This window comes from Bos mutus, chromosome 10 (genome assembly GCF_027580195.1).
Source record: "Bos mutus isolate GX-2022 chromosome 10, NWIPB_WYAK_1.1, whole genome shotgun sequence".
Taxonomy (NCBI): Eukaryota; Metazoa; Chordata; class Mammalia; order Artiodactyla; family Bovidae; genus Bos; species Bos mutus.
Window position 1 is genome coordinate 89,276,050 of NC_091626.1, and position 21,352 is coordinate 89,297,401.

A 21,352-nucleotide genomic window follows, 5' to 3' on the forward strand; every position below is an offset into this window, starting at 1 on the left:
TAATGTAAGTATGTTCTCGGTTATAGGGATCCCTGATATAAACGTCAGGAATAATATTTTTAATGTATATGAATTCTTGAGCTTTAGCCAAGTACTCTGCATATGTTTTAGGCTTCTTTTAGAAATTTTTAGTTTTCTGTCGCGATTGTTCCTTAATCATATGTTGTGTTAGTTTTCTAGGACTGCAGTAACAAAATACCACAAATTGAGGGGCTGAACCAACAACAGAAATTTATTTCCTCATTGTTCTAAAGGCTACAGGTTTGAAATCAAGGTTCTAGAAGAATTGATTCCTACTGGGGCCTCAGTGAGAATCTCTTCTAGTCTTATCTCCTAGCTTCTGGCGGTGCTTGGCAATCCTTCACATCCCTTTAAAAATAGATACTGGAGTATAGTCGATTTAATCTGTGTTAGCTTTAGCTGTACAGAAAAGTGAATCTGTTACACCTATACTTGTACCTACTCCTTTTTAAATTCCATGTCCCTTGACTTTCAGATGCATCAAGCCAGTCTCTGCCTCAGTCTTCATGTACTGTCTTCTCTTCCCCACGCCTCTTCTCTGCTTCCTGTAAAGACAGCAATCATATGGGATTAAAGACCTCATCTTAGCTTGATTATATCCACAATGTATGCAATTAAGGTTACGTTCAGTTATTGGGATTAGAACATCATGTATCATCTGGGGGAACACAGTTCAACCTTGCATACATGCCTTTACAGAAAACATCTTTTGGCACCCAGGATACTTATATGAGTAATTGATGGCCAAAATCATGCTGCGTAACAAACAAGTACAAAAGCTCACTATTATGTAACAAACATATTTCTTTTCACTCACAAATCTTGAGGCCGTTTGCTCTTTATGTTTGTCTGAGTTGGGCTCTGGAGACACATTCTGACTCATCCTTCTGGGCAGCTGCCTGTGGACTGCTGCTAAGTCGCTTCAGTTGTGTCCGACTCTGTGTGACCCCATAGACGGTAGCCCACCAGGCTCCTCCATCCCTGGGATTCTCCAGGCAAGAACACTGGAGTGGGTTGCCATTTCCTTCTCCAATGTGTTAAAGTGAGAAGTGAAAGTGAAGTCGCTCAGTCATGTCGGACCCTTAGCGACCCCGTGGACTGCAGCCCACCAGGCTCCTCCATCCATGGGATTTTCCAGGCAAGAGGACTGGAGTGGGGTGCCATTGCCTTCTCCGGCCTGTGGACTAGGAGCCTGCTAACCATGGTTGGGGTCCTCTCACATGCCTGGGTCTTGATGGAGAAATCTGAACTGGCTTGGTTCTGCTCCACAAACCTCATCATTGAGCAGGTTCCGCTGAGAGGCAAGAAAAGCAGCACACAAGTGCTCGTTCAGGTCTCTGCTTAGGTCAAAGTTGTTGTTGTCCCACTGGCCAAAACAAGTAACATGGCCCACCCCAAAGGCAGAATGGGGAGATATCGCTAAATGTCAATGAGAGAGAGGAAAATACTGGGGCCATTAACTGAACTTGCTATAGGCTCAATGTTCTCTCTCTAGGGTGCCTACTGTTTTGCTACCATTTTGAGAATTTCTCTTTCAGATTTTACTTTTCACCCATGAATGCCCCCCTAAGACCATCTTTCAATTCTCAGAGTTGTTTTTAGATACAATAAGTGTTCTTTTTAAAAATATTATTTCAAGGACTTCCCTGGTGGCCTGGAGGCTAAGTCTCCATGCTTCCAATGCAGGGGTCTGGGGATCAATCCCTTGCAAAGGAATTAAGATCCCACATGCTGTAGGGCATAGCCAAAATAATAATAATAATAATAATAAAAACATTTTTTCAGTTTTTTTTTATTTTCTTCTACTCTTAACACATAAAATAACTTCATACTTTAATATCTGAACTTTTTTTCTCCTTATCTATTGCATACGCTTTTACTGGAATACCTTAGCTCAAATATTATTTTCACTTTGAAACATCATTTCAAAAGTAGCAACAAAATGACTTCCCATTACTCACCATAATATTTAATATCTCTGGCTCTGTACTAACTTGGTATCACTTATTTATTAGTATTTGTCTATAGGATTAAATAGGGAAATACTGTGTCTCTATTACATTGCAGATAAATAGTACAGTATCTTGTCAAGCAAGGTTTGCTGCTGCTAAGTCGCTTCAGTTGTGTCCGACTCTGTGCCACCCCATAGACAGCAGCCCACCAGGCTCCCCCGTCCCTGGGATTCTCCAGGCAAGAATACTGGAGTGGGTTGCCATTTCTTTCTCCAATGCATGAAAGTGAAAAGTGAAAATGAAGTTGCTCAGTCATGTCCGACTCTTAGCGACCCCATGGACAGCAGCCTACCAGGCTCCTCCGCCCATGGGATTTTCCAGGCAAGAGTACTGGAGTGGGGTGCCATTGCCTTCTTCAAAGCAAGGTTTAGGGCTCAGTGTATGTTTGGAACAAAACCAGGATCACATACTCCATTGTTTCCTAATTAAAATATCTTCTCCCTCATTGAGTCTTTGATTTTCACCTATGAAAATGGCAACCCACTCCAGTATTCTTTCCTGGAGAATCCCAGGGACGGAGGAGCCTGGTGAGCTGCCGTCTATGGGGTCGCACAGAGTCGAACATGACTGAAGCGACTTAGCAACAGCAGCATGCTGTTACAGCAGCTTAGAAAGCCAACTCTTTTCAGTCATAAAATAACCATCAAAGGAATACAAAGCAGAATAAAGTCCCTTTTCTCAGCATAGTCTGTGGAAAGGAAGCCATAAAAATAAGTGATTATAATAAAACATAGTCACTGCCATACCAGACATATTCATGGAGATACAGAAATACGCATGGTAATAGAGAAAGGGATACCTCATCCAGCAAGAAAGAGATGAGCAAGCTTTTCCTGAAGAATGAAGGAGAAACACATTCCAAAGGCAGAAAGGGAGCAAAGGTGGAGGCCTGGAGCAGTATGACCATGAAGCAAGCAACAGACGGGGTATCAAGTTCAATTAGCTGAGTGGTGTTACATAAACTGATGGCAAAAGCAGTAGGCATGAGCTGTAAGGTGGAGGCTCCATATGCCACGTTAAAGAACCTGAACTCATACGTCTCAAGATACTTTAAAGCACTATTAAGCAGGAGAACAAAAGGTTTGAGTTCAGCTTTCTAAACCTGGAACAAAATATAAGTCTCAAGATCCAGTAATTTCAATGCATGGCAATGACAGTCCGCAAGCCCTGAGTCTCATTCTCTGAATCTTTCCTTTAAACATAGCAGCTGATCTGAGAAACTGCTGTGATAATAGTGTATTAGCGACTTAAGGACTGATTCAGTTGCCTCTGTTATTTCTTTACGTGTTATCAAAAGCTGGTCTTCTAGAGACAAAATCTTAGTGGAAAGGATGAATACATTCTAGTAAAATTGTAGATCTTTTTTTTTTTTTTTGACTACTACGAACTTTGGTATCATTCAAATGTCTGCATGGAAGACTAAATAAATAGAAATGAAAAACTTAAACTAGAAAGTGGCCCTATGTTGCTATCAAGATTACTGGTTTTAAAAAATAATTTAAATAAACAAATAGGCTTTTACCTAAGACTAACCCAGTATATATATATATATTTATGGTATGTAAAAGTATAGTGTAAAGGAATTTGAACCTAACATAAAGCACAGGTCTGGGAATTAGAAAGAGGAAGCAGAATTTATAGAATGAATATGGATTTATTTGAAAGGGTAGATTAATTTTCACATGCTTAGGCATGAAATGCTATTGCCTGCCTAACTACTCCATTATGTGTTAATAATAAAATAACCCATATGTGCAAAATGGATGTGTCACACCAAGAGAAAATGCTTAAAATGCCAAGTAAATACCACAACAAATGTAGGAAAAATGCTTTACTGATGGTTTCACTTTGCAAATTCTTTTGAAGACTTTTATTTTTTCATTCTTCTGGAGTACAGAAAGCAGGAGTTCTGTTCTGTATAAAGGAATCTTGTTTTGGTACAATTTTACATCTATTTAGTTTATATTTAACCAGAAACTAAGATATTATGCTCTGTAATTTTTTAACTTAGTATTTAAAAGCATGTGGGACCATGAGGCTGATTCTCAGAACAACTAAGGCTTTGAGAAAACTTGGTGGATGGTGCCAAGTCCTTTCTTATACTTTAAGGTCTGTGTTTTTCCATTTTTACAGTTTAGAATAAAGTTTTAGAGACTGAAAGTCACTTTCCTTCTTTGATCCATTGCTTTTTGGGGGCAAATATGCATTTATCAGTTTCTCTCCTTTTGGATCTCTGAAAGACTTTAATATGCACTAATTTAATAATATATATGATGTGCTTGGTCATTCAGTTGTGTATGACCCTTGCGGCCCTATGAACCGTAGAACGCCAAGCTCCTCTGTCCATGGAATTTTCCAGGCAAGAATACTGAAGGGAGCTGCCATTTCCTCCTCCAGGGGATCTTCCCAACCCGGGGACCAAACCCACTTTTCACACACTGTTTACCACTAGGACCACCTGGGAAGCCCGGCATGTATGACAGCAACACCCATAAGCTCGGGATCCAGTCTTTCCTTTTGAAATCCCTCATTTGCTTATGTAAAGCCAGTGAGTCTCCTCAGCATTCTAAGGACTTTCATTACCTTCTGGCTTATTTGGGATCTCTCAAACTACCAGGAAGTCCTTTTTTTTTTTTTTTTTGCTATTTTATCAGATACTACTCCACTCCCATTTTACCATCTTTATGAAGATGGCAAGGATTTCAGTCAGTTTGATTATTTTGTCATGATGAGAGTGAGCTTATGCCAGTCTCATTTTTACGCTGTCGTCCTGAGCACCTTTCTGTCTTAATGCCTCGCTGGAAAGGTGCTGGTCAAGTTGTGGAATCACTGTCTCTATGGAATTATCGGCAATAACAGTTTTTTCCTTACTATCCATAGATTCACTCCAGCCACAGAACACTAGATTATGCAAAGATAAACACTGACTTTTAATTACCTGATTTTTCTAAGATGGAAAAGACAATTGAGGATAGTTCTATTTTCAGCAATTCTGAACCAGGTTAATTTAAATGGAACCTGTGAATTAGCTCTAATGAGAATAATTAGAATATTTTAAAATAGAACATCAAATACTTGAAAACATCAGAGAAAATCAAGGTAGTGGTGACTCATGAGGCTAAGAGCCAGGTAAAAAGCAGGTTGAGCGGTGAGATAAGCCTAGGATTTGGAAAACTCTCTCCCTGGTGGCATTTTCTGATCTTGGAAAAGTTGTCTTCAAGGTGGAAAAGCTGAGCAGTTCTCTCAGAAGCCTCACAGGCAGAGACAGACAAAAACTCATGGGTGAGGCCTACCAAGGTGGAGTCAGATAAGTCTGTCCACTTTGGGATGGGGTTACGGGATAAAAGTGAAAGTGAAAGTCGCTCAGTCGTGCCTGACACATTGCCACCCCATAGACTATACAGTTCATGGGATGCTTTAGGCCAGAATATGCGGGGGGCAGCCTTTCCCTTCCCCAGGGGATCTTCCCAACACAGGGATTGAGCCCAGGTGTCCCACATTGCGGCAGATTCTTTACCAGCTGAGCGACAAGGGAAGCCCTGCAGGATAAAGGTTAAATAACAGAGATAGAATGACACCTTCAAGGACTGAAGTTGAATCAAAGTCCTAGATGTCCATTGACAAATGAATGGATAAAGAAGATGTGGTACCTATATACAAGGGACTGTTACTCAGCCATCAGAAAGGATGAAATAATTGCCATTTACAGCAACATGGATGGAATTGGAGACTATCATACCAAGTGAAGTAAGTCAGAGAGAGAAAGACAAACATCATACGATGTTGCTTACAAGTGGAATCTAAAGAACATGATGCCAATGAACTTATTTACAAATCAAAAACAAACTCACACACTTAGAGAGCAACTTCTGGTTACCATGGGGTGAGGCGGGAGAGGAGAGAGGGAGTTTGGGATTGACCAGTACACACTGCTATATTTAAAATAGATAATCAACAACTGCATAGCACAGGGAACATTGCTCAGTGTTTTATGATAACCTAAATGGGAAAATAACTTGAAAATGAAAAGATACATGTATATGTATAGCTGAATCCCTTTGCTGTACGCTTGAACACAACATTGTTAATCAAGTAGGCTCCAATATAACATTTTTTAAAAATTAAAGAAATAGATAAAGTGATCTCAGAATGCTAGTCCCTTAGCCTGATCATTTGTCAGAAGCAAAGCTGAATCATCTCTGGAGCATGATAGCAACATATGGAGCCTTGAATCATTTCTGCCACTTTTCAAGCACATTGTTCAACATTGAACGGCAATAGGGTTAATATTTAAAAACCAGGGTCGGCTTTCAGAGGGGACTCTCTGCTTGATGGCACTGTCTTTGAGGCAGAGGCTGGTGTCCCTACCCGGAGGGACTGGTCATGGGGATGAAGACAGAGTGCTGTGATGTGGTGACAGTCACCATGGGGAGGCAGGGTTAAAAGCTCCGCCGGGGTGTCAGGCTTGGTGGGAAACTCCTTGGAGAATGCCTCTGCCTTTCCACATGCCAAATGGGCATGGTCTGGGTCCAGGTGCCCAGGTGATCTGGGGCAATGCGGACTAAGTGACGTAACCACCAGCATCTATCCAGCCCTCAGTTGTTCTGAACTCCTCTCTGTGGGACACTGAGACAGAAAGGGACGCTTGCAGAGAATGGCTGCTTGCCCACCCCAGTGAAGTGATGTCAACATAAAATGACCTGCCAGGCTCCTCTGTCCATGGGGATTCTCCAAGCAAGAATACTGGAGTGGGTTGCCCTGCCCTCCTCCAAGGGATCTCCCCGACCCAGGGATGGAGCCTGCATCTCCTGCGTCTCCTGCATTTAGCATTTAGGTGGATTCTTTACCTCTGAGTCACCAGGGAAGCCCCACTGATGTGTGCACTCATGGGCAAATGGTGACCGTGAGTCTCACATCCCCCAGCCCCTATCTGACATCCTGCCTCTGGCCCTGAGAGCTGCAGGCTGTGAACAGTATCTCAGACATGGCCAGGTCAGCCAGGGAAGAGGCCCAAAACCTACAAAGATCTGTCTGATAGCTAACCAGATGCTTGCCCTGAAGTCTGTAAACATCTCCATCCATGACTCTGAAAAATAGCTCTGTCTGAAGCTTGCCACTGGCTGCTCTTTTGACCTTCAGCTGTGTCCCCTTTCTGATGCAAGACATCTCTTCATTTATTTGGGGATAAACTGTTTACTTCCTGAGACCACCGGTGGAGAGTTCCAGCTCTGCAGGTCGTCCCAACCAAGGACACCGTGGATATTATGCTTGAGGCAAAGGACGAGAGGCCATGCAGCTCCATGAGGAAGGTGACCAAGATCAAGAAGCTTCACACAGTTCTTGTCTGGGGCCTCGTCATCTCATCCGGTTATGCTGGTGGGAGAGGACCCCATCGTGTCTGCCGTGCATCCTGTGTTCCTAAAAGCACACTGTCCTTAACACGCCACCTGCAGTGGTTGGCAAAGGGGCAGCCGCAGGGCTGGACCACAGTGGGCACTGTGGATGTGCCCACGACTGAGTCTGCAGACTCAGGACAAGATTAGCATGGCACTGGCAGGACAGAGGGTTGGTCTGAATGTCAGCGGAAGCTTCAGTCTCTTCCCGGAGGAAAGCAGGCTTGTGATGACGGCCACTGTATTTATCAATTGCCTGTCAGTTCCTCAACTTGGTGTGTGAATAGACTCAATCGAAAGCTTAGATGCAGGCTGTCCATTCCGTCATATAGGCCTAGCATAAGAATACTTTGGGGCTTCCCCAGGGGCCCTAGTGGTAAAGAACCCACCTGCCAATGCAGGAGATATAGGAGACCCAGGTTCAATCCCTGGGTCAAGAAGATCCCCTGGAGAAGGAAATGGCAACCCACTCCAGTATTCTTGCCTGGAGAATCCCATGGACTGAGGAGCCTGGCAGGCTACAGTCCACAGGGTCGCCAAGAGTCAGACATAACTGAAGCAGCTTAGCAAGCATGCATGATGATTGCCAGAGTAGAGACTCCAACACTCCTGTTGCAGAAACAACTAAAGGTATAATCAAGACACTCCTTGTCTCAACATTGCAGAGTGACAGGTACTTGAATGAACAGAATGCAAAGAAGTCCAGGTTACCTCAGACTTTGGCAGGGAGCCGGTCTACAACTAATTCAGGTTCTTGAAAAAGCCAACTCAATTGACTGTCTCTTTAATAACTTCAAAACCCAGGTTCTACAATTAAAAGACAGAAGTTTGGCTAACTGTTGAAAATCTGTCCTACTATGTAAACAGTGGCTCCAGGTCCCACAATGAAAAAATCCAGAAGGATTGAATTTTAATGAAATTCAACATCAGCTCTACCACATAAACAGTAGTCTCAGGTCCTGCAAGATAAATGTCCAGCAGAATTGACTCTTTATTAACAGTTCTAAAAGTTCACCACCCTGCACCTTGTACAGAGGTGGACATCACATCTCGGAGCAGTGTGGAGGCCGTCAGGCAGCCAGCAGTCTATGGTGAGATACTTGATCACTGGTGTCATGGTATATGAGTCCAAGTGACAGCAAACTCTGAAGCCTATCAAAACACGAGAGCAGCAAGCAGGAGCAGAGGATGAGGACCGGGTTGTTTCCGGTTTTGTTTCATCACTTTTTAATAAATAAAAGCATCGATTCTCAAAATGAATCTCAAACTTCCTTTTGAACTTGCATGTTTCGTAGGACAGTCGTGACTTCATAGTGGATTCTGTGACATCAACTATGCTGCATCCTGAGACCCTACTATCCAGTCAGCAGAATGCAACTTCACATCCATATTCAACAGAGCTGGGTGGAATGTGTCACCTTGCCTGGTTTCCCAAGATCGTGGTTGAAAGAAGCATTCTATGGGCAAAGAAGCACCACCACTTCCTGTCCTCTTCTTCTATTTCTCCCTGAAAATGCTTGAACATAGACAAGCTCATTCTGTGGCTTAAACAGGAACAGACCACATGTCCTCTCAGGATAATGTAAGAGCAGAGGGGGAGCAGAGCAGCCTTTGCTCATATCCGAATAAGAAAAGTTTTCGTGCAGACTTAACAATTCCGTCCCTAGGAAGGTACCCTAAGGATGAAATTCTCACATGCATCACTAAACAACTATGAGAATGTTTGCAGTTACTATTTGCGGATTCACAAAAACGGTATGTCAAAAATCATTGTGAAAATTCTGTTTCACTGAAAAATTTGATTTAATGATATATAAAGTGTTTTGAAGTGACAAGGGGAAAAGGCATTCAAGAATTGACTTGAATGAAAACCAAGAGAAAGAACAAACAATAGAAACAGATACATACAGAGTCCAAATAAAAATAACTAAAATTAGTTTGCTAGGGCTGCCATAAAAAAGTAACACAGACTAAGTGGCTTGAAAAACAGAGATGTATTTTCTCACAGTCCTGGAAGCTAGAAGTCCGAGATTAAGGTATCAGCAAGTTTGGTGTTTTTCTGAGGCCTCTCTCCTTGGCTTACAGATGGCTATCTTCTGTCTATCTTCATATGGGTCTTTCCTCATTGTGTGTCTGTGTCTGAATCTGCTCTGTAGATAAGGACACTGCTGCTGCTAAGTCGCTTCAGTTGTGTCTGACTCTGTGCAAACCTATAGACGGCAGCCCAACAGGCTCCCCCGTCCATGGGGTTTTCCAGGCAGGTTTTCCACTGGAGTGGGTTGCCATAGCCTTCTCTGAGATAAGGATACTAGTTATGTTGTATTAGAACCCACCCATATCAACTCATTTTACCTTTATTACCTCTTTAATTTAATGCACATGGTGAATACAGCCATGAAATTAAAAGACACCTACTCCTTGGAAGAAAACCTATCACAAACCTAGACAGCATATTAAAAAGCAGAGACATTACTTTGTTGACAAAGGTCCATCTAGTCAAAGCTATGGTTTTTCCAGCAGTCATGTATGGATGTGAGAGTTGGACTATAAAGAAAGCTGAGCACTGAAGAATGGATGCTTTTGAACTGTAGTGTTGGAGAAGACTCTTGAGAATCCCTTGGACTGCAAGGAGATCAAACCCATCAATCATAAAGGAAATCAGTCCTGATTACTCCTAGGAAGGATTGATGCTGAAGCTGAAGCTTCAACACTTTGGTTATCTGATGTGAAGAACTGACTCATTAGAAAAGACACTGCTGCTGGGAAAGATTTGAAAGCAGGAGGAAAAGGGGTAACAGAGGTTGAGATGGTTGGATGGCACCACTGACTCGATGGACATGAGTTTGAGTATGCTCTGGGAGATGGCGATGGACAGGGAAGCCTGGCATGCTGCAATCCACGTTAGGGTTAGGGTTAGGGTTGGGTTAGGGTTAGGACACGACTGAGCGACTTAACTGAACTGAACCTCTTTAAAAGCTCTGCCTCCAAATACAGTCATGTCCTGAGTTCTTAGGCTTAAGGTCTTCAACATATAAATTTCCTCTCACTATATTTGAAAGGGGGCAAGAGAGGATGAGATGATTGGATGACGCTGACTCAGTTGACACGAGTTTGAGGAAACTTGGGGAGACAGTGGAATGGTGTGCTGCAGTCCATGGGGTCACAAAGAGTCGAACCTGACTTAGTGACTGAATGACAATACTAATATTTGAAAGAATTTTATTAAAAGTATCCACTGCTTATTTATAATTTATATTTCAATGAACATCCTCTATTTTTATCTAATAAATCTGACAAGCTTAATTAGGATGTTTTGAAGCAAATTAAACCACAAAGAAAGGATAAAATGGACTATGACGAACATTTTGCAGAATGAAAAATTAAAAGTATGGGAAATAGAGAAGAATATATAAAAAGATATATGAGAAGATTCCATACATGTACAACTGGTGTCCAGAATTTTAAAAAGAGAGAAAATAGAGCTGAAGCAATATTTGAAGTGATAATCACAAAACTTTCCAAAATCTAGGAAGATACTAGCTTTCAGATTCAAGAAGGCCTTTGAACCCCAAGAGGCATAAATGAAAAGAAAGCTCCACTTGGCACATGTAATAAAATTGCTAAACCCAAAGCCAAAAAGAAAATTATTAAAAAGCTTCCAGAAAAAATGGATAATATGTTTGAAGAGCAGTTAGACTTCAAGTTGATGTCAAAACAGTAGTATTTCAAACTAGAAGAAAATGAAATATCTTGAAGGCACTAAAAAGAAATAACTTAGAAATCTATACCCATACTGAATATGACTGGAGAATAAACGTAAAGACATTTCACACAAACAAAAACCAAGAGAATGTCACCAGCATATTCACACTAAAGAAAATATTGAGTTGGCGAAAAGTTAATTTTAGTTTCTTTAGGCAGAATGATATGATCCCAGACAGAAGATCTGAGAAGCAGAAAGCAATGAATGATAATAGGAAAGGGCAAATCTGATCAACGTTCAGTGGATATTGATATATGACAATAACAATACCCCTTGTGAGGTCTGCAATATACAAAGAATTGCAATCCAAAACAGAATGGAACATGAAGTTAGGGTCTTACGATACTTGCATTATTTATAAACAGGGCAAAGGTAGCAAATAATATTCATTTTTTAGTAAGACAAGAATGTCTTGTAACCAACACAGGAGCATAAAGCTACCAATCTATTAATGTGAGATGCTGAATCATCATCATCAACTACAAAATTAATTCAAACACATAAAAGAGAAAAAAAAACAACTAGTGAGGAAAATCAAAAGCAAATAGATATAAATGAATATATACCAACCATTTATATTTACCTCAAAAGGTTTCTAGTGTCAAAGAATTAATAAGACTTCATTAACATACTATTTATAAGACCATATTCAAATTATAAGAGTTCAGAAAGATTGAAAGGAGCAGGTAGGAAAATATAGTTACTATGTAAACACTAAAATGGTTGGTGTAGCTAAATTATTATCAAAGTTGAATTTATGATATTGTCTCTAATAAAAAGCACTATCAGAGTTACTGAAGAACATTTTACAATCATAAAAATTTAATCCACCCAGAACATTTAGCATTTCAAATTTGAGCCTCAAGACAGATATAGCTAAAATTGACAGAATTAAAAAAAAAAATCAGTAAACAAACCCCAAATCCACATTTACTGTGACATATCTTTTAATTTTTGATATAGTAAAAGGTCAAAATTCATTAAGGAAAAGGAAGAATTCAATATTATAATCAACATATTTCACCTGATTTGCAGATATATGATTGTCATATATAAAAACCAATAAAAGCAATGTGCACATTATTTTCAAATATATTTGTAATGTTTACACAAGTTGCCTATTTACTAGGACCTAAGCCATGCTTTACTACATTTTACAGCACTGAAATCACACAAAGTGTGTTCTATGACTACCACAAACCAAAAATAGAAAAAAAAGATGATTGAATATATTCGGCAATTAAAAGATGTATTTATAAATTGTACATAGATCAATAAGGAATCATAATGGAAATTAGAAAATATTAGAAATTAAATGATAATGAAATACCAAAATAGATATGAAGCAGCCAGTGCTTTGTTTAGAGATATATTTATAAGTTTAATTTCATAAATAGAAAAGAAAGACATCAGAAAAGAAATATAAATCAATAAAAAATAAATGAGTTGAAGAAATAAATTAATGAGCAAGTTGTTTATCTCATAAAGACCAAATTAATCCCAGAAAACAGTGAATGCCATAATCAGTATTGAGTGCCTTTATTTAATTATATCCCTAAAGGATCTTTACGCTATATCTATCAATCGACTTTTAAAGCTGATTCTGGCAAAGCTTTCTTGGTACCTGTGATTGGCTGAATTCTAGAGGGCCTCCAAGAAGCCCACTTCCTTGCACACAGATCTTACTTGATCCCCTCTCCTGAAGGGTGTATAGGACTTGTGTTGCTAAAGCAGTGTTCTTTCCATGATTTGCTTCTGTTATTTGGCAAAGGTAGATTGGTCCTGCATATCCAATTAAGATCACTAGTTAGTTGATTTTGAGTTAATCCAAAGGGAAATTTGGAGAAGGCAATGGCAACCCACTCCAGTACTCTTGCCTGGAAAATCCCATGGACGGAGGAGCCTGGTAGGCTGCAGTCCATGGGGTTGCAAGGAAGTGGATACGACTGAGTGACTTCACTTTCACTTTTCACTCTCATGCATTGGAGAAGGAAATGGCAACCCACTCCAGTATTCTTGCCTGGAGAATCCCAGGGATGGGGGAGCCTGGTGGGCTGCCGTCTATGGGGTCCCACAGAGTCGGACATGACTGAAGCGACTTAGCAGCAGCAGCAGCAAAGGGAAATTATCCTGAGTGGGCTTAGCCTAGTCAAGTGAATTCTTAAAGGAGGGTGGTGGCCTTTGCTGAAGAGAGACTGGAAATAAACATAGCACAAGAGTGCCCAGGAGAGGTTCTCTGCGAGACGGGGCTGCAGGAAGCTGTGAGAAACTCTAGGAACTGACAGTGCCCTCCAACTGACAGCCAGAAGCAGAGCGGAGACCTCAGTTCTACAGCCACAGGGAAACTGAATTTCAGAAAAACAGAACAAAACATGAACTTGGAAGTGGATTTCAAGCAATAAAAGGAAGTCACAGTCTGGGTGACTTCTCGATTTCAGCAATGGTAAGACACTAAGTGGAGAACCCTGATCTGATTTCTAAAGGTTAATTGCTGATAGAAAATGGCTTGAAATAGATTTTCAATATATGATCTCGGTTAATTAAGTCCTGATTAATTGATTTTTCACTGTATCAGAAAATGTAGTGTTTGGTTCACTTTTCAACATGATGAATATAAATATGATTTATCAGTACCTACTTCGGACAAAGCAGCATAATATCAAGGCATCGAGAAGGGGAAGTGAGCTATGAACACCAAACCGCATTTAACCAAAGACCACTTTCTAAAGATCTTTAGAACATAGTGAAGTTAAGCCAGTCTATTGATTCCAAGAAAACTGAGGAAGTGCTCTGCCGTTAATTGGTCCTGGAGGCCTCACCTCAGGGTATGACAGTTACTTGAGCATGACTTCTGTGTTCAGTATTGGTATTTCAAACCTTGTGAAATCTTACTAGATTTTCTCATCATTTTCTTCTCATGGAAAGAAAGTAATTGAACAGAACCTTACAGTTCAAAAAGAATCTAAACCCCTTAAGAGACAAAGGAATTGACTCCAATTTTGCATCATCCTGAAATATTTGTTTGCACCCATTAAATATGAATAACTAAATTCTTCCTTCAGTATTAAAAAGTTCTCTCTGAAGAAGTGATCTTTTCTTGCATTTCCATTTGTTTTTATTCCCTTGAGAATGTGTCTGTTTTCCTCAGGTTACTCTGTAATCTTGGCTATGGAAACATGCTTGTCATGAGGATAGTCAGTACATCCTATTGGAAAGAGATGAAATGAATATATATTGATAACTAGCTAAGAGTTGAGCATTGCTTTAGACACTTTCCTTACATCATAGCCATCATACTTGCTTATTAATACTATTTATTGTCATAGCTAAAAATCATTTGAGCATTTACTGTGTATTTCATACACATTGTCTCATATCACAATAGGAAGGCAATATTTTTTTTTCATTTCTATAGAGAGTTTCTATTTAAATGGAGAAACTCAGAAAGATTAAGATCTTACAGAAGGCACACAGCCAATAAGACAAGTATTGGGTTCAAGTTTACTTGGTGAAACTGAGACCACAGACCATGTACCAAGGTACCCATTTTATCTTAAATTAAATTTCTACCTAGCTGCATTGTCTGCTTGTGTATATACCCACGTGTAAGCCTGTATTCTAGTTTTGAAATCTTGCTTTACCACCTATCAATAGTGTGGCTTGGCCTGCCCTGGCGGCACAGTGGTAAAGAACCCACCTGCCAATGCAGGAGACGCAAGAGACGTGGGTTGAATCTCTGGGTGGAGAAAATCCCCTGGAGTAGGAAAGGGCAAACCATTCTAGAATTCTCTAGACTGCAATTCTCTAGACTGGAAAATTCCATAGACAGAAGAGCCTGGCAGGCAGCTCCAGTCCAGGGGGCTACAGTCTATGGGGTCACAAAGAGTTGAGCATGACTGAGTGACTTAGCACTCACTCGCACACAGCAGTGTGATGTTGGCACATTACACTAAGATTTCAGATTCAGTTTATTCCTCCTGTAAAGCAGGTTAGTCATAAGGAGGTACCTCACAAAGTTCTAAAGATCAACACTTGAAAAACACTTGGAACAAAGGCTAGTGCTTGGCAAGTGCCATTGAGAGTTACTATAATGATTTTTCAATACCTCTATTGAAAGTAAGACCTAGCAAGCAGATAGGAATCCTTTCAGAGCTTTTTTCTTCACCCACCCCTTCTCCAGGCACCCTTTCTGAAACCCTCCTGGCAGGTGGCTAGGTGCTAATAGTCTAGACTCCAACATTCAATGAAAACCAAGACAGATGAGAGCAGGACTGACTCTATTGTTAGTGTCTGGGGTGCAAAGTTAGGGTTGTGGAGCTCTACGCAGAATCTAGAGATAGTCTACGAAAATATAAGAGCCTCATTTTTTCCTTTCATTAAAATGCAGTGACGTTGGAAGTATAACAGTTCAAACAGGAGCCACAGAGGCAGATGCCTGCAGGCAGAAACCATCAGGCAGGTAACAAGAATGAGTCAAAAGGGTTATGCATTAGAGGATCCTTGTTTCAGGAAAACTTCCGAGCAATTATGCTAAGCTCAGTGGAGCATGGACTCTAGGTTCTTTCCCAGACATTGGGTAAAAACTCACATTTGTTTAAGAAACATGTATGCGTGGAGTTTTTCCAGAAACTATTCTGAGTACTTAATACATATTAATTGACTTAATCTTTAAGCAACACTTAGGAATAGCTGCTATTGTTATCCTCATACTACAAATGAAAAAAAAAAATGGAGACACTGAGGCGTTTAGTACCTAGTCCAAGGTCACTTGTCCAACAAGTGATTGACCTGGTGTTCTATCATAAGCTATGCATTGTAACTGCAGTGACTGTAGCAACACGAGATTGTCCAGGCCTGAGCTGAGCATTTTAAATACCAAAAAACACAACGTGCCTTGGAGTACAATTCATTAAACTCAAAAGAAAACAGTGTTTTCCTTCTGTTTTTCATTTCAGCAGATAGAGAAACTGAGAGTCTGAGAGAATAAGTACCCTGCCCAGCGTTTTAAAATGTTTAAAGAGCCTTACTGGTCTTTTACTGAGTTTAAGATCCTCCACTGCTTTTTTAAACTTTATTATGCTTTACTTAAGCATCATGAGAAAATGAAAAGTTCTTACTATGGAAATGAGTCAAGTGTTATGTTTTGATTTTAAATCAAATCCAGTCCTAGGACCAACTGCCTTTGGTTTCAGTGGGAAATGTTTTATGTTCCTATTGTTCTCTGAAAACAGCTAGCTCCCTACAGATTCCCCCAGACTCTCACTGAGTGGCCACTTGACAATTCTTTTTTAACTTTTTATTTTATATTGGAGTATAGCCAGTTAACAATTTTGTGATAGTTTCCGATGAACAGAGAAGGGACTCAGCCATACACATACATGTATCCATTTTTCCCAAACTCCCTTTCCCTGCCACGTAACACTGAGCTGAGTTCTAAGTGTTATACAGTAGGTCCTTGTTGGTTATCCATTTTAAATACAGCACAACAAACTCATGGCTGCTGGGGGGGAAGGATGGGGAAAGGGATAGTTAGGGAGTTTGGAATGGACATGTAGCCGCATGGTATTAAAGGATATATCCAGAGGCAGTTATATATTTTTCCAGATATGCTATACCCTGGGGCAAAATGTTTTCTGGAGGTCCTAGGAACAAAGACCAAGTGGAAATACAGTGAACAGTATTGGTCTTTAAAAGCTGTGTCTGTAATGCCATGTTGGCAGGGTGAGACTCAGGAATCTCCTCCTTAGGGCTTGTACCCTCTGTTCCTGGGAGATGCTGACTCACTGTGACAGACAGACAATTTAAAGCCCTCGGAGCTCTGCAGTCTTTCACACACCTCCTGTTGGCTTCCCCAAAGAAGCGTTGCCTATTAACAGGTCTGTCAGGGTTCTGACCTGAGCACTCAGCTAGACTGTAAAAGACACTCATCCAGGGCAACAGGCATTGAAATGACTGGGTCCCCCGGCTCACTAAAATGACTCAGGTTGCCAGTAAAGTGGCTCTAGGGAGAGATAAACGTTGCTTCTTTGAACTAAGGCTAGATATTCTTAGTGAATTTATGATTTTTTATTGACATGTATCTCAAATGTATAAAGATGGTTATACTTTTATGTATCATCCCTTCAAGAATGTTTTCACCTGGTGTCATAAAAAGACTCAGGCAGGCAAGGTGATATCTTGGCCCTGTTATGTGCTAGCTGTGTGGTCCTGAATGTGTTATTAGAAGTGCACAAATCCTTCTCTTCTCCAATAAAATAAGGCAAAACATGAGGGATAGAGAGAGACACTAAAGGGAGGAAGTGGCTGACAGTAGCTAATAGCTAGATGTTTAGATTTAAATAAACACGCATTTGAATTCTGACTGTGCCATGTGATCTTGGGCAATTAAGATTTTTCAGCTACAGTCTTCCACATTTTAAAAGCAGAGGTACTGTCTATCTGGAAATTATTGTGCAACGTAAAAGAGAGAATGCATACAGAGGACTCAGCAAATTACGAGGCATCTAGTGAGTCACAAAACCAGTGTTTGTTGTTATTAGGTGACCACCAGCAACACCCTACTATTCTTACTGCTCATACTAGAGCTGTGCTCCAACAAAATCCCTTCTCGGAATGAGCTTACACTATTAAGCAGTCCTCTGGACCTGTGGGCTTTGCTGTCAAATTGGATAATTTAAAACAGTAGTCCCCAGCACCAGGGACCGCTTTCATGGAAGACAATTTTTCCACCGACCTGGTGGGGTGGGGGGAGATGGTTTCGGGATTATTCAAACACAGTAGGATTCAAGCTCTTATGACAATTTAATGCCCCTACTTATCTGACAGGAGGCGGAGTTCAGGAGGTAATGCCGTTGATGGGGAGCAGCCATAAATACAAATGAAGCTCTGTTCACTTGCCGGCCACTTATATCCTGCTGTGTGGCCCAGTTCCTACAGGCCATGTACTACTTGGTACTTGGTACCACTTGGTTGAGGACCCTTAATTTGAACTGTTGTTAACTAGTGTGGGAAAAGGAAGGAGAACTCATTGAAAAAAAGAGAGAGAGAGAGAGAGAAAAGCTGGAGTGACCCACAGTGATTGCATGTGAAATGTTAGGGAGAGCAGAGAGTGGAAAACGGGAGAATGGCTTTCTTCAAAGTGACACAAAAACAAGAACAAGGATGTGTGTGTGGGGTGTGTGTGTGTGTGTGTGCGTGTGCGCGTGTGTCTGTTAATGGCACAGTCGTGTCGGACTCTCTGCAACCCCACAGACTGTAGCCCAGCAGGCTTCTCCATGGAATGCTCCAGGCAAGAATACTGGAGTGGATATTGGAGCCATTTCCTGCTCTGAACAAGAATTTGGATGCCCTAGATGTTGAGATTTACCTCTAGCTTGAAGTCAAGTCCTTCGTTTTGAGGGAAAAGGTCTCTGGGACTTTCTCGTGAGTTGCAAAGGCTGAATTCATTATAACTGGTGCATCAATCAATGTTAGATCAATGTTAGGAACATAAAGTTGTGAAAATGGATTGGAGTTGGGGCAATGGGTAGAGGTCTGGGGCACGGATACTTGGAAGGTATCAGAGGACATCACAGGAAAATGAGCCCAGGAATCTAGGAGGAGAGGGTAACAGGAAGCCCAGAAGTTAAACTAGGTAGCGGAGGAGCAGCATATGATCAGGGAGAACTGTCAGCATAAGTCAGAGTGAATTTTAAAGGCTCAGGTTGCTTTATTATGGACTCTTCTTCCTTTGACCTCTCCTTTCAGAACTGTAGCCTGGAAATGTTATGCTAGCATAAAGAGGTGGGATTGATGGACTGTAAAGAGAACTGTGGGCTGGCCATGCAATCGTAATTTTCTCTTGCTGTCATTTTTTTTTTTTTCTAAATTAAGTGATTTTGACCTTGGACAAATTGCTAAGCCCCTTTGAATATAAGTGTCTTTACCCATAAAACCAGGATATTATAGTTTCCAGACAAGGCTATTTTGAGGTTTAAATGACAAGACATATGTAGCACCCTTCACTCAGGGCCTTTATACATACTCTAAGCTCAATAAATCAATATTTATCCCAAAGAAAAAAGAGTTTGAAATGGCTAAGTTAGGGTAGATAAAAGAGTCTTGTTTCTTTATGTATATAATCTGCCTGTACATTCCCACCACTGCACCAGCTCTTTCTGCATTTGCATCAGTTTTTGAGTGGTCCTGAATGGCACCATCAACTATAATAACTGCCAGATTGAGAACTAGTCAAACAAATATCACACATTTAATGAATATAAACTATGAGTCGGCACAAGTTAGGAGCTGCAGGCATAAAGAGAAGCTAGGCTAAATCCTTATTTTCAAAAGCTGAAAATGCAGTGACAACAAGCAATTGAAACTACACACACACACACCACACTATGAGCATCTATCATCACAGCAACTCTTAACCCTGTAGAAGGCGGAGACAGTACTTGATTTTTTTTCCAGAGAATAAATATATGATGTGTGTGTGTCCATCTATCTGTCTGTCTGTTGGGATTACTAAAACTAAACACCTTGGGAAAGAGTGCCAGTTACTGGAGGAAACTCCTTTACTGCTTGAATTTTATAAGCATTTTATATCCCCTGTCAGTTTTAGTTTGCAAGTGTCATAAAGTAGCATTTACAAACCTTGCATGTCTTTTCTTGTCACTTTAAAAGAAGAAAAATTTTTGTCTTATGCATATTATTTAACTATAATGAAAGTCTTAGCATATTAGCAGATGACTGAAACTATTCTTTCTTTTTCTTTTTTTTAAGTTTTATTTTATTTAACTTTACAATATTGTATTGGTTTTGCAATATATCAAAATGAATCTTCCACAGGTATACATGTGTTCCCCATCCTGAACCCCCTCCCTCCTCCCTCCCCATACCCTCCCTCTGGGTCGTCCCAGTGCACCAGCCCCAAGCATCCAGTATCATGCATCGAACCTGGACTGGCAACTCGTTTCACACATGATATTATACTTATTTCAATGCCATTCTCCCAAATCTTCCCACCCTCTCCCTCTCCCACAGAGTCCAAAAGACTGTTCTATACATCAGTGTCTCTTTTGCTGTCTCATATACAGGGTTATTGTTACCATCTTTCTAAATTCCATATATATGTGTTAGTATACTGTATTGGTGTTTTTCTTTCTGGCTTACTTCACTCTGTATAATAGGCTCCAGTTTCATCCACCTTATTAGAACTGATTCAAATGAATTCTTTTTAATGGCTGAGTAATATTCCATTGTGTATATGTACCACAGCTTTCTTATCCATTCATCTGCTGATGGACATCTAGGTTGCTTTCATGTCCTGGCTATTATAAACAGTGCTGTGATGAACATTGGGATGCATGTGTCTCTTTCCCTTCTGGTTTCCTCAGTGTGTATGCCCAGCAGTGGGATTTCTGGATCATAAGGCAGTTCTATTTCCAGTTTTTTAAGGAATCTCCACACTGTTCTCCATAGTGGCTGTACTAGTTTGCATTCCCACCAACAGTGTAAGAGGGTTCCCTTTTCTCCACACGCTCTCCAGCATTTACCCTAACCCTAGAACTAATCAATGAATATAGTAAAGTTGCAGGATATAAAATCAACACACAGAAATCCCTTACATTCCTATACACTAATAATGAGAAAACTGAAAGAGAAATTAAGGAAACAATTCCATTCACCATTGCAACGAAAAGAATAAAATACTTAGGAATATATCTACCTAAAGAAACTGAAGACCTATATATAGAAAACTATAAAACACTGGTGAAAGAAATCAAAGAGGACACTAATAGATGGAGAAATATACCATGTTCATGGGTTGGAAGAATCAACATAGTGAAAATGAGTATACTACCCAAAGCAATTTATAGATTCAATGCAATCCCTATCAAGCTACCAACGGTATTCTTCACAGAGCTAGAACAAATAATTTCACAATTTGTATGGAAATACAAAAAACCTCGAATAGCCAAAGCTATCTTGAGAAAGAAGAATGGAACTGGAGGAATCAACCTGCCTGACTTCAGGCTCTATTACAAAGCCACAGTCATCAAGACAGTATGGTACTGGCACAAAGACAGAAATATAGATCAATGGAACAAAATAGAAAGCCCAGAGATAAATCCACGCACATATGGACACCTTATCTTTGACAAAGGAGGCAAGAATAT

At 40.4% G+C, this 21,352-nt stretch overlaps 1 long non-coding RNA gene across 1 annotated transcript in view; it reads right to left on the bottom strand.

Annotated features, from left to right (window-relative positions):
* Positions 1-447: 447 nt before the first annotated feature.
* Positions 448-21,352, bottom strand: part of LOC138989558 (uncharacterized) — a 130,732-nt gene continuing 109,827 nt past the window's right edge. The window contains exon 3 of the long non-coding RNA XR_011465839.1: positions 448-566. This is a non-coding gene — a long non-coding RNA (uncharacterized lncRNA). The remainder of the gene's footprint in view (positions 567-21,352) is intronic.